Here is a 13638-nt window from a genome sequence, read left to right as displayed (position 1 = left end):
TCGTGCGGGAGCAGAAGCGCGAGGAGGGTATAGGACAAAATACATGGGAGATGAGATTCCAGAACCTATGTCTCTACCCAACGGTCATGCGCAGTTCGTTCTCTCGCAGAAGCCGCGGGACAAGGCTCCTTTCTCGCTGCTTCCTCCCTTCCAGTGTTGCTGTGTGCGGTTCAAGTTTGAAGCGCACACATTACATATTCAATCTTCTCTTGTATCATTTTTGCACCGAACTTCTTGGAATAAATGCAAGATTGTGTCAGAGATGGATGAGTGGAAACAAATAGAAGCTGGAATTAGATGCGATGAATTAAAATAAAGGAGATACATTACCAAAATACCTTGTGCATGCATTCAGAGGTTTTTCCTTAAAGGTGGAAACACTTCGGGTTCGCGAAAGAGAAAGAATGGCGCGAAGACGTGACTCGCTGTCGCTCGGTGTCAAAGTCTCAAGTTTTTTTAGTTTTTGAAGTGCTTGGATACTTGTTGGAAAGTATTAAGTGATGCTGCGAGTGAAACGAGGGATGGACTTTACCTAGGTTATGTCATTTGATGCAGTGTAGGCGTTGCTGTCCGCGCAGGTAAGAAATGACCGATAGAAATGCACATAATTAACGTAAACAAACTTCCTTGTCCACTGAAAAAAAGCGTGTGCTGGTCGACCAGCCCCAAATTTGAACAAACCTGTCGCGTATAAATGGAAGGGTCTCAGGTTCGATTTCTAGTATGCGCATGCCATTAGTTGCCATTTCCCTTTAACAAATGTAGGACCAGTTCTGATTAGTCAGCATGGACGTCCGGAAGGGGAAAAGGGGGCCGCCCCCCCATGGAAATTGAATGTAAACCAAAAATTATATATTACACGCATATAATTTAATTTCAGTCACAGTAATTTTTGGTAATTATTATTAAAGCGTTGCAGTAACTTCAGACAAGAGGTGTTTTTTTTTGCTCCTCGTGGGGAAAAAATATATTACTTGCCCCTACTTGAGGACGTCCATGATATTCCAACAAAACTCAACTTTTTTCATAAAGGCACAATTTATTGTAGTTTCAGCCCTAAATTTATTCGCACACCCCTACAACAAAACCTTATACTCCCAGATAAAAAGAATTCTTGACAAAGCTTTTAAACCCTCCCCTATCCTTTTGTTGGGCGAAGGAAGTATATTTTGCGGAAAGTAAATATATGTCACATCACTTCAGTGAACCCCCGGGTAAATAATGCACGAGCCGCGCCTGCTAAGAAACGAGTAACGTACAGGGTGCTTCAAAATGATTCATCGGATTACAAATGACTGTCCTTTTTGTGTTTATGAAGATGCAATGATTACAAGCAATATTACAATGAATATAGCAAACGGTCTAGAATTTTGTCTACATGCCTTTCAAATGTCACGTGCAGGCAAAAACGATAATACAATTCACGCCATACGTGTCCATGTATGGCCGTTCGTAACTCTATTACACACGAATAATACCTTCTGCAATTGGTCTGAAAGGTCTCCGGATCTAACCGCCAGCGACTTTTTCTCATGAGGCTACGATAAGGATATACTGCATGTGCATGGACGTCCGCAGGATTTTTTCCAGGCAGGGGCAAGAAAAGTATTTATTTTTCAAGGGGAGGCAAACACGGCACATTTTCCCCAATAAGAGTGTTGTTCCCTCAAGAAACATTGCTTAAATTTGAATTTACCATGTTCGTGCAATAATGAACATATATTATTGTGGCTGAAATGAAATTATGTGTGTGAAATATATCATTTTTGGTTGACTCTCATTATCCAAAGGGGGGGGGGGTGGTGGGGCACGGCCCACCCTTCCCGACGCCCATGTGCATGTGTCATAATTGCCCACAACGCTAGATGAACTCAAGGTTAGAAGTCTTAGTTGACAACAAATTTGCTTGATCACACATGGCGGGGATTGGATTGTCTCCTCGCCATGTGGAGCCAATAGAATATTTGTGAGGCGAATAAACAAAATTATGTATTCTGTATTCTACGACTACTAATTATAATTTTGTAATAGAATAAATCGTCTTGAAATTTAATGAAATTTAATGAAAAAAGTTCTATGGCGGGAAACTTTATATCACTGCAAAACTTCTCGCAAGTCTCATTGTGTTTTATACTATAAGTGCATATACACGAGATGGATATATTTCCTTGAATTTTATGACGTTTACAAACCGGCGCACCAACATGGCTGGTGCCTGCCTCCTCACCTTTGTGTCTGCCATAGGCGAAACTTGGAAGGGGCAAAGGGGGTACGTGCCCTTTCTCCCCAAATTTTCAGGTTTATGGAAATTTAAAAAAAAATATGGCTGTTTTCTTAACCTTGTGGAACCTGAGGAGCAAAATAACGAGTAATTTTTATTTATGACTAGCTGATCACCCGGAGTTGCCCGGTTGTTTAATGAATTCTAACTACAGCGTAAAATGTAACAAATTTAATTTACATGTATTTAAAAGTATAAGTACTGTATACAAATTATAAAGTAATATATTTTACAAATTCACTATAATATACATGTAACAACAATTAATGAACAACATTTTTAGTTTCACCTCCAAGAGCAAGAATAAATAAATTGAAAGGCATTGGGAGTGTCACTATTCATATTAGCGACCCTGAAAACTATTGATTCCACGCTAATATCAGTCATTTTACATGTCACCCCACACCCAGGAGTGGCTTAGAGTTGAACGGCAATGAGAGTGTCCCTATTCATCTTATCAACCCCGAAGACTATGGATTCCACACTAATATTGGTCGTTTTCGATTATTGTTACATGTCACCCCCTTCCCACCCCCACGTCTAGGGCTGCCAGGGGTGTCTAGGAGTTGAATGGCATTGGAAGTGTCACTATTCATCTTAGCGACCCCGAAAACTATGGATTCCACACTAATGTCGGTCGTTTTACATGTCACCCCTTCCCACCCCCTTCCCCTAGGGCTGCCAGGGGTATCTTGGAGTTGAACCGCATTGGGAGAGTCAGTATTCATCTTAGCGACCCCTAAAACTGCAGATTCCACACTAATATCGGTCGTTTTCGATTATTTTTACATGTCACCCCTTCCCACCCACACCCCTAGGGGTCCCAGGGGTGTCTTACCCCCACAGTATTTCTTTCGAGATTGCAAATCATACGCATACGAAGTTTGGTTGAAATCGCACACACACACACACATACATACATTTTTATATATTAGAAGATTTTGCAAATGTAACGATTATTTATCAACATAGTCATGGATTATATTTTATGAGTCAGAAAATATTTTGATCTTGCCAAAGTTAAGCCCAAAGTTCGATTCTGCGCCCCCAAAGTTAGGTCCCAAGTTACAGCTCAGGCGTTGGCACTGCTCAGATAATGAAGTGGATTTCAATTCAAGTTCTTGATAGACTTCGTAGTGGTAACAGTGTTGCCTTGTAATCAAGGGCTCCTGGGTTCGATCCTAGTTCTGCACAGTGGTTCGGATAAACTGTAGGTCCGGTCCAGTCTGTGTGTTGACATGGATGTAGAGTAGGGATGACCGAATAACGGATATCCATATTTCAAATTATCCGATTTGGAAGTAACGGATATTTCAGATTTCCGAATACTACGACTATCCGGATAATACTGGTATCTGGATAGTACGGATATCAGACTATTACGGTTCTTACTGAGTATTCATGTAGTCTGTGCATTCAGTTCGCTATTTACTTTTTCAAGACCAGTTGTTCTGGTAAGAATGGTGTCTGAAATAAAGGAAATGGCTATAAAAAAAGATCAAACTAAGAACATTATATTCTAAACAAAATATCTTTTACATTTTTGTTACTGTGAAAAACCTTGTGCATTTATACTGAACTTAGTAATGCAGATATCCGTTTTAGGCTGAAACAGGCGTGAGTCGAACCTAGGACCCGGGCATCATAAATAAATAAGCTAATCATATTATAAAAAGGTCCCGCTAAAGCATTGGAAAGGAGCTTCTTAAAAGTTCATCACGACAGCGACCTTCATCGAAGTTGGAAACACTCCGCTGACATTGCATTAGAAAATGAAATTGGGATTCAGCGTTCTTTCTCAGAATCGCCGTTGCCAAGGACGCGATCGAGTAAGCCGAATTTCATAAATAGGTCGCGTGAGAAAATATCTTTCTTAGTTGCCTTTAGTTTTTCAGCGAATGTACAGAGCATTCCCTAACATTCGCTACGAGACTCGGCGGCAAGCTGCCCGGTATCAGCGCTTGTCTTTCCCGGTGAACGGGTCAGCGACAGTCGCTAGAGTCGGCTATTAAAATTACAGATTTCATATTGTGTACTAACCTTGACTACCGAAGGTGTTGAAAAGGATGTCCCTCTGCTGCAACACATGCCTTGCATTTCCCAAGGAAATTGGCATTTACACATGCAAGTTCGTCTACCGTAATCCTCCCGATTTCTTGTACAATACTGTCTTTTAACTCACGGATGGTGTGCGGATTGTCTTTGTATAATTTCGGATTGTCTTTGTATACTTTATTTCTCTATTTTTCTTTCCACTTTTATTCAGAACTGACCCTGTTACTCTAAACTTTTTTACGAGGTTTAATATAAGCGACTGTCGCGGACTCGTTCACCGGGAAAGACAAGCTCTGATGCCGGGCCGCCTGCCGCCGAGTCTCGTAGCGAATGTCAGGGAATGCTCTGTAGTAATTGCTAGTAAGCTCCTGAATCGCTTTCTGTTTCACACTGAAGTTAAGTCGTAATAATTGAGCTCTTAAAATAATCGAAATTAAAGGAAAAGGAGAGAATTACGTTGAATAAGTGTGCGCTTAGAAACCGAGTTGCGATTTGTTACAGGGTAGGACCACATCGAAGCAAGGACCTCCAAGGACGAGAACTTCCAACGGCTACAGGTAAACGAACATTCCATATGTCTTTCCTCACCCTGCCTGTTCAGTCAAAGGTAGTGTTGTTAAATAGATGTCAGTGTGTTCTTATTTCACGGGCTAGTCCCTCTGCACTTTGAGTGTCAACGTTACTCTTCAGAGCTACCCCCTTTCTCTTACAACGTTCCTCTCGCTTAGCAAGCGAGTGGCTGAAGGCTGTCACAGCATATCTTCGATCCCCCTCTTACACTTGACACGTGGTGGAGGTTTTGCTCAGCTTTTTTTCATACATTTCCCATCGTGAAATGTATGACCAATTTCTCGTAGTTATTTTTTGCTCCCCGAGCTGTAAGTGTTACGCAAGCGCGTCGTTACTGTTAACGATGTTTAATGTCGATACTCGGCTCTAATTCACCCTCCCTTCCCCCGTATCCGTACAGTAGCAGTACGAAGATTACGAATAAAAGAATATGCGAAAAGCCACTAAAACGGATAAAAGATAAAACTGTCCGGATAATGCACACATTCTGATATTTCAGATATTTCGAATAATCCGAATATAAAAAATCCGATATCCGGATATTTTGAATCTGCATAGAAAATTATCCAATACCGGGATATTTGAAATCCTGATGAAAAATTATCCGGTATCCAGATATTTGAAATCTCGACAAAAAATTATCCGATATCCGGTCATTTGAAATCCTGATAGAAAATTATCCGATATACTGCTGGTCCTGAACGTATCACCAGTTCGGCATCTTTGACAGAACCCCAGAGGAAGCCGACCAGAATCGTATCTGTTTTCGAGCCACCACCTGTTTTTCGGCAGAGCGCTGTTGTCATCCATTCATTCACTGTGACGTTTTACTCCCAAGGTCTTTATAATGTATAAAAAAATAGCAAAACACAATAACACAACCTAGCAAATATAGAGAACCGCAACCTCGCGTTTAGAAATCTCTAAAAGAAACTGAATTAGCAAACATCTCATTTAGTCCACGTGGGCTTGACGAGACCTGTCATTTCTTGGACGAACGCTATTGGTGTGAAAGGTTTCAGGGGACGATTTATTGCACTCCACGTGGACCTGACATGTGGTTGTTAGGGGGAAAACTGATCTTTCGGAACTTTCTTTGAAGTAAAGTGAGGTTTCTTTGGGGACGAGAGCTATATCTAGATATTTGAAATACGGATAGAAAATTATCCGATATCTGGATATTTGAAATCCGGATAAAAAACTATCCGATATCCGAAACAAAACGTTCAGATTTGGCCGTCCCTAATGTAGAGAAGTCTAAGGTCAGGGGCTCTTTGATTTTCCGTCCGTAGACAAATCCAGCTTCGCTGATTAGAGTCGTGGAGAGGAATGGTCCTGCTGACGACCGTGGGTGTGTCAGGAGGGCGACAGGCCAGGAAGCAAACGGCCCGTGGAACAGCTGCCGGGCGGAGAGGGTTGAGTCGTCTGTGTTTAGGTTGGACAGCTAATAGCGGGCCTAAGTTCACGCTAGACTCGCTCTTGATGTCGGTTTAACAGAGCGTCCCTGCTAATGGGTCATTTCTGCGGGAGACGGATTTATCCCAAGGTCCCACAAGCCGAGACCTTCTTGCAAGAATCGAGAAATACCAGTCGAGTGACCGAAATTTCTCTTCGAGTGAAATTGCCCAAGCGGAGGTCAGATCTCATCCTCCAAAGGACGTGTGCAAGCGGATGCGAAACATACAAGGAATTTCTGCTAAAAATGAAAGCTCTGGCATACCGTGTCATTGCTCTACCAGTACAATCGATATGATGCATTTAGTTTTCTGTGTACTACGCCAAAACATCGTGACGGTATATCGTCTAGTTGATATGGCCTGGACGATATTTTTTCAATATCGCGATATGTCGTCCGACAGGGCAACCTTTGACATGAATGACAGCGGCAGACGGACGCACAATTCCATAAAGTTAATGCTGATTGCTTGGAACGTAATTGTAAGGACCCTTATGACGTGGGTAGAGGAGAGCGAATAGCAGATCATGGAGATTGGCTGAGAGCTCTTCATCTGACAGCCGTGACGTGCAGGAAACAGGCGATTACGTAATGGAGCTACCGATGTTCCGGGCTGGAGGGAGCTTCTGGTCGGACTGTGTGCAGTAGTGAAGGGGGAAACACGTTCGATGTAACTAGAAATTCAACGCAAAAAAATGCATCCATTCATCTTGTTTCCTTGGGGCGTAGTGGTCAAAATTCAATGCACGCATGGGCTCCATCTTCGGAGGCTGAGGCCGGAGTCAAACGGGTTTCGAGTTCAAATCCCTAACTTAGCGTGGGTGTTCTTTGCGAGTGTCCCTTCATGAATTTAATCACGTTCGCGATTATCTAAAAGTACAAAAATATATGAAGTAAAATAAAGCAAGCTTTTTTGCCGGGACGAGAATCTCCTTTCTGGCAGTGACGCGCTGTTGCCGCGTTTCCCTACGAAGAACTTCGCAGTCAAACAGATGCTGTCCGTCTGTTTGTTCGACAAGCGGGAACCTTAGAACCCATCAACCCCGAAACGGCCAGCAGGGAAACAGGATTTGGTACCAGTTTCATAGATCGGAGACACATTAAAATCGGATATTTTGTGTTTCGCATGGTTCGTACTTACCAATTGTGTATTACGGAACATAGTTCAAGCTGCCATTATTCTTTTTACACGAAAAAAACATCACAGTTTTTCACATAGAGAGTAATTTCCTTGACTCCTTTTTTCGCGGGCAAATCTTGACTACCGTAGTGTGCATGCAGTGTTTCAAACATCTTTCACCGAAAAATACCTACTATCGTGTTCTTCACTCGTGCAAATTGTACATTATGCACGGGTAGCTGACGGATAGCCCCACGAACCATACACAGATAGCCCCACGAACCATTCACGGATAACCCCACGAACCATTTCCGATAAGGTTAGGTTAGGTTTGATTACGTTAGGCAAGCATAGTAAATAAGGGGGGTTCGAAACACTGCCAGGGGCTTACGTCATCAGAGTATCCGGTTGTCGTAGGGCAAGTAAATGAAAGAAATGGCAATTGTGCGTCGGTGCGATATTTCTCTTGAAAAATACATGATTTCCCGGTCAAATATATTCCACGATGAAGGAATATACCTCAACGAACGTTGTAAACCTTGGAGAAACTCATTTCCGTAAGTAGTTTCTCGTGTAAAATTGAAGAAATGTGTCTCCGATGTATGATACTGTTACTCAGGATTCTGTCAACATAACCGTTCTGCGTTGTGAATGGCCGCCGGAAGTTAGTTTGGCTCCGGTATAAGTAACGGAAATTATTATTTTATGTTCAACCACGCGATTGAAAAGTTTCTTATTTTACATTTAAGTACATTAAAGTAAGAACTATATTTTGACTGATTACTATTACTTAAACGAATAGTTAGTTATCTTGTAACAGACAATATACCACTTCGACGGTGCTAAAGCATTCCATTCTGGCTTCAAGGCTTGCGGAGTGGCTATTGATTGTAGAATCCTCCAAGTCGCCTATTACGAATGCTAATCGCCAAGCGTCGATCGCCCTAAACTGTTGTTTTTTTGCGAAACGCCGCCGCTGCGACAGTGGCTCCATCCAGTGGCTTCCTGAGAAGAAAGCGAGATAAGCCTCTGTAATCCCTCAGGCTTCATTAAGGGAGGAACGGGATACCTCGGAGGCTAGGACTCAACAATGCACTCATCCTCCCGAATAAATCCAGTAAGCCAGCAGCGTATATTCACGGTGGATTCCGTCTGTTTCTCTTTAAAGCTTAAGGTCCACTGAGGCACGGAGAACTTCTGTTGTCTGCTTCTATTGAAATCTAATGGTGCAACGCCCACTACAGGGAAAAGCGTGGTAAGGAATTTCTGTACCAGGCGTCTACACACAGAAAACTAAATGTATCAAATCGATTGATGCACCAGAATGCATGGATTGATGCACTAAAGTGTGTTTTATTGCTTCTTCAAATAATCAAATTCACATTTGATGCATTTGGGTGCATTTTCGTATGTCGTGAAACACCAAAGTGCATAATTTGATTCAAGTGAGTATTTCTTTCAGTCGAGATGCTCTTAAATGCATCAGTTGATGCGTTTTGATGCACCTTGATGTGTTTTGATGCACCAGAATGAATCTTTTTTGATGATGCACTTACATGTTTCGTCTGAGCTACATAACGTTTAAGTGCATGATCCAAAAAGATGCAGGAACATCAGCTGATGCATTGAAGTGAATCTCGACTGATAGAAATCCTCACTTGAATGAAATTATGCACTTTGGTGTTTCTTTCACGACATACAAAAATGCACCCAAATGCATCAAATGTGAATTTGATTCTTTGAGGAAGCAATAACACACACTTTAGTGCATAAATCCATGCATTCTGGTGCATCAATCGATAACATGCATTTAGTTTTCTGTGTGTACAGGCTATCTTAAGAGTTATCGCCCACCGAGATGCCGGTTTTCTCCGCGTGTCAGTGAACGTCAAGCTTAATTATCTTCGCGCCACGAGGTCGTAGGTTCTCGGTTCGAATCTCTGCCCGTTGCCGCGCACGAACTGGAAAAGTGTCGGAAGACTTGGTAAAACGGATTGATACTTGAAGCGACCAGGAAGAGGAGGTCCAATAAACCTCCGAATGGTCTACATTAGTATGCAATGTTAATTGAACATTATCCATTGTCGTTGAGTGATTCGTTAGGGCACGGGATTTGTAGTAAAATCACAGGTATAAAAACATTAAAAAAAACTCTTACACAGGGTGTATCAGAAGTCCCTTACCATCCCTTGTAAAATCCGCAGTGATGTATTTTCATTGAATTTGATATGGGCGATACAAAATAGGCCTAGGGGGACACCTTTTGGATTATGTCACGGGGACGGCCGCCATCTTGGCTCCACCATCTTGAATTCAACTTTTTTATTTAAAATGATAGGTGTGTCATGTGATACATGACCATAGGCCAGAATTTCTTCAGGATGTCAAATCTGAAATCAGATTTCATGTAACTTCATTTGGTGAAAAGTTATTGGCAACTGAAAGTGATGTATAATCACAAAATTCAGTTTCTCCACACAATATTGGTGCCAAATTAATGGAAAGTTCGAATTTTGCATAATTTGTAGTGTAAGTAGACTCTGCGAATTTTCGGCGGTGATAGCTTATGGTGTAGAATCCTGGAAACTTGCATCCAAAGCAAGGCAATGTGCTTTTGAAAGAAAAATCTTACCGATAGATTTTTGGACCCATTAACAATGAAGATGGATCCTATAGAATTAGGAATAACATGGAGCTAGAAGAGTTGATCCAACATGAACATCAAATCACAATGTTTAAGATGGACATCTGATGAGAATGGGAGAGGACAGGTTACCACACTTGGTATTAAACCATAAAGTATGGGGAACAAGGCCGAAAGGAAGACCATGGGAAAGATGCATCGATACGGTTGAGAATGATTTGAAAAGGATGAATTCACTTAATTGGAAGAATGTAGCTCAAGTGCAGGAAGATTGTTTGGGATGAAAATTCACACAAACACAAGTTCAGTGCTCGGTTAGTTCGTATGAACTTTACAGCCTGATCGTCACCAGTGCGTAGTTAGAGATCGGTTAGTTCATTGAACGCTCCAGCCTAATTATTGCCTATTTTTGTGGGAGCAGGAAAAGGTTTATTATCCATTTTGCCTTGACTCATCTCACTCAACAGGTCGCTAGCTGCCGGGGATTGCCCCGAGTTGATAGCTTCCTGGAGATGAGGCCTTGCTCGAGAAGGTTTATTATCCAAGATTGTTTGGGATGCCAGAGCCCACCAAGGGCTGTAGTGCAACAGAAGAAGAATTTTCTGCGTAGTATTTTTGCGAACTCCGCGAGAAAGCATCGGCCTTTGTGTAAATAAAATCTAATCGATACCACTGCTATCGGCCGATCGCCTCACCATTCTTCATCTTCATTTTAAAAGTTGAATAAAGGCGCAGATGGCAATCCGGGGTATTTAAGGGAACTTCGGGCAACACTTTGTTTCTTCAGAAATCTTTTTTATCATTTTTAAAATCTTTATTTTTTGAAAATTTTTGCGAGGGGGCACTAGCCATTTCAGATCCCTCCTGCGTACGCCACTGCTCCTGACTAGAAAGAAAAAGTGTCGTTCACCCTTCAGATCACCCCAAGTATACTCCATGTGGGAAATCTCTGGAGCAAGGTCTCACGGTAGAAACAGTGTGCGGAGCGAAGCTTCTGGAAACGGCCGGTAGATGCAGCTGCATCATCCTCACTTCCCCCTCGCGCTTTCATTGGTCGAACCCTCTCGAGTCCCCACTCGCATCCCGGTATAGTATACGTTCTCTGGTCACTCGCACCAAAGCAGCAACCGAAACACGGCAGACGGGGAGACTTGCGTCGAAGTCCCAACGTTCTCCACTCAGATCTCATCAATTCGTGAACGAGCGTCGTCTGTTCCTCGCCCCTGCCTCCGGAATGAGGTGAGGGAACAGCGAAGCTCCCTCGATATCAGAAGGATCGATAAAAACCCTTCCTCCGAGAGCAACAATCGCCGCTTTGATGCCTCGTAACCCGAGCCGTTTGAAGCTCCCGCCCACCGGACGCCGGGGAGAACTGCTCCCGATAGTTATACACTGAAACCTCTCACGGGTTGCACTACGGGGTCTTCAAGATGCTACAGCATGGTTCTTCAACATATGGGGTGCTGCCCACAACTGGATCCCGAGGGGGCGTTTGGTGGGTCGCGAAGTCGGGCTCGAGAATTTATTTACTGTGTCTTAAAACGTATTAAACTTAAATTACTAAGACATATTGTTTTAACAATGTAAATCCAACCAGTGTTGTTCGTAGTCTAAACTCTACATTTCTCTTATATGCGCTATACCGTTGCTTTTTACCGGCATCTCCCAATTTCAGCTTTGTGTGTTTAGTTAAATGTTAGTAGAGTAAATTACGTAGAAATTTTCATCCAAAAATTCCGACTCGATCACCGTGTCTTTGGCATACCGTGCCTTTGCTCTAACCACTGAGCTACCGAGCCGGCCTGGCCTCGCCTGATTCTTCGCTGTTGCTCTTTTACCTGCGTGGAATCGTCTCTGCAAGTGTTATCGCAACGGGATCTGTTGCCTTTGAAACAGCGACAGCGAAGGCCAGGTCGACTCGGTAGCTCAGTGGTTAGAACAATGGCACGGTATGCCAGAGACACGGGTTCGAGTCCTGCTCGAGCCTTAATTTTTCGCTGAAAATTTCTACGTAGTACATCTCATGTGTATGTCTAATCTTCAACAGAGTAAATTAGTCTTTTAAATTACATATTTACTTTTCTAGAATGAAGTATGTGTAATTTATTTAAGCAAAGTAAAAGAGGGCTTCATAATGTACTCGATGTTAACAAAAATATGATTATAAACTGGCTGCACACCATGCTTATGAGTCCCATGAAGTGTATCCTTCAAGGTGCGTCCCGGACTGAAAAAGGTTGAGAAGTACTGTGATACAGCCTTCACTTGCAACCAGAGAGCATTGTTCTTATTTGACTCTTTGGAGAATTTTTGAGATGCTAGTCATTTTCACTATTTCAGTATATTTTTATTTCATTTCAATATTTTTTTCTCCATCCTGTCCCAAAATTCTCAAACGGGAAACAAATCTTTTGCCTAGGTTGAAAACCGGGGGGGAGGGACCACCAGTGAAATTTCTTCCGGGGGTTAGAACAAACTACGCATTTCCCTTTTAAAAAAATAAATTGAAATAATGTGTGTGAATTATATAATTTAAGACTACCATTCCTTTTCCAGAAGGGCAATGACCTTCTAGAGACCCCACCTTACGGACGTCCATGGTTAAAATGGAAAAAGATCGAACATGTCTGACTGTTCCTTGATGTGAATGTCGCTCTTCTTCCACTTTTGGCTAATTGCGGCGATGAGGATGAGTGATGATGGGACGCTCATAAATAACTTCCACGCCAGGTCAGGATTTGAACCATGGACCCCTGGCGTCGTATTAACTCCTCCGCCACGGAGATCCTCCAGATTTTTCGATATTCCAGATAACGTCAAAGATAGGAAACCCAATGCAAACCATCGGCAACGCACGTAACAGACGAACACTCCCAATTCGTCACACGAGAACCAGAGGAACGTAACTCTTCGGAAGAAAGTCAGGTCGCCATATCTCCACTTCTAACCCTTTACAGTAAAATAGAGTAGGATATCCCCAATTTACTAACTCTTTTTAAGAGTCAGACTTAAAAAATACATTGATTTCTGTCTCTTGTAAATTTCATTTAACTACGCTTCAGCTCGGCATATGAGCGTATCGGCTGGAATGCCTCTCCGAGAATTGAATCTGCTCAATCCAATACAGTCATTCCATGAAAAACTCAATATGCTGACCAAGGCAGAAATTTATTTTATTATAAAACATAAACTAAACTAAACGTTTCAACCATCTAGCAAGGTCTTCTTCAGACTCTGTACCAAGTACAAATGAAGCAAGGTACAAAACAAGGAAGATATATATACACAAGAATCACTCCCCTCCAGACACAAGATTATTAGAAAGTTGTTTTTTCTGGAACATTCCAGCAGGCGGCCTTCCCTTGTCAACTGTACTTTCACCTGATTTAGCTAAACATTCCCTATCACCTGGAAAGTGGTTGGGCACTCTACCTCACGCTCATTTTCCTTTCTTTCTTTATCCCTCTTCCTTCTTCTCTCCTCTTTCGCTCTTGTCCTTTCCACTCTTTCTG

General features: G+C 42.3%; 1 protein-coding gene across 5 annotated transcripts in view; it reads left to right on the top strand.

Annotated features, from left to right (window-relative positions):
• Positions 1-13638, top strand: part of Nmdar2 (glutamate ionotropic receptor NMDA type subunit 2) — a 416257-nt gene that overhangs the window by 148007 nt on the left and 254612 nt on the right. The window lies entirely within an intron of this gene.

Source organism: Lepisma saccharinum, chromosome 15 (assembly GCF_977018435.1).
Source record: "Lepisma saccharinum chromosome 15, izLepSacc3.1, whole genome shotgun sequence".
Taxonomy (NCBI): domain Eukaryota; kingdom Metazoa; phylum Arthropoda; class Insecta; order Zygentoma; family Lepismatidae; genus Lepisma; species Lepisma saccharinum.
This window is presented reverse-complemented; position numbering and strand designations above follow the sequence as displayed.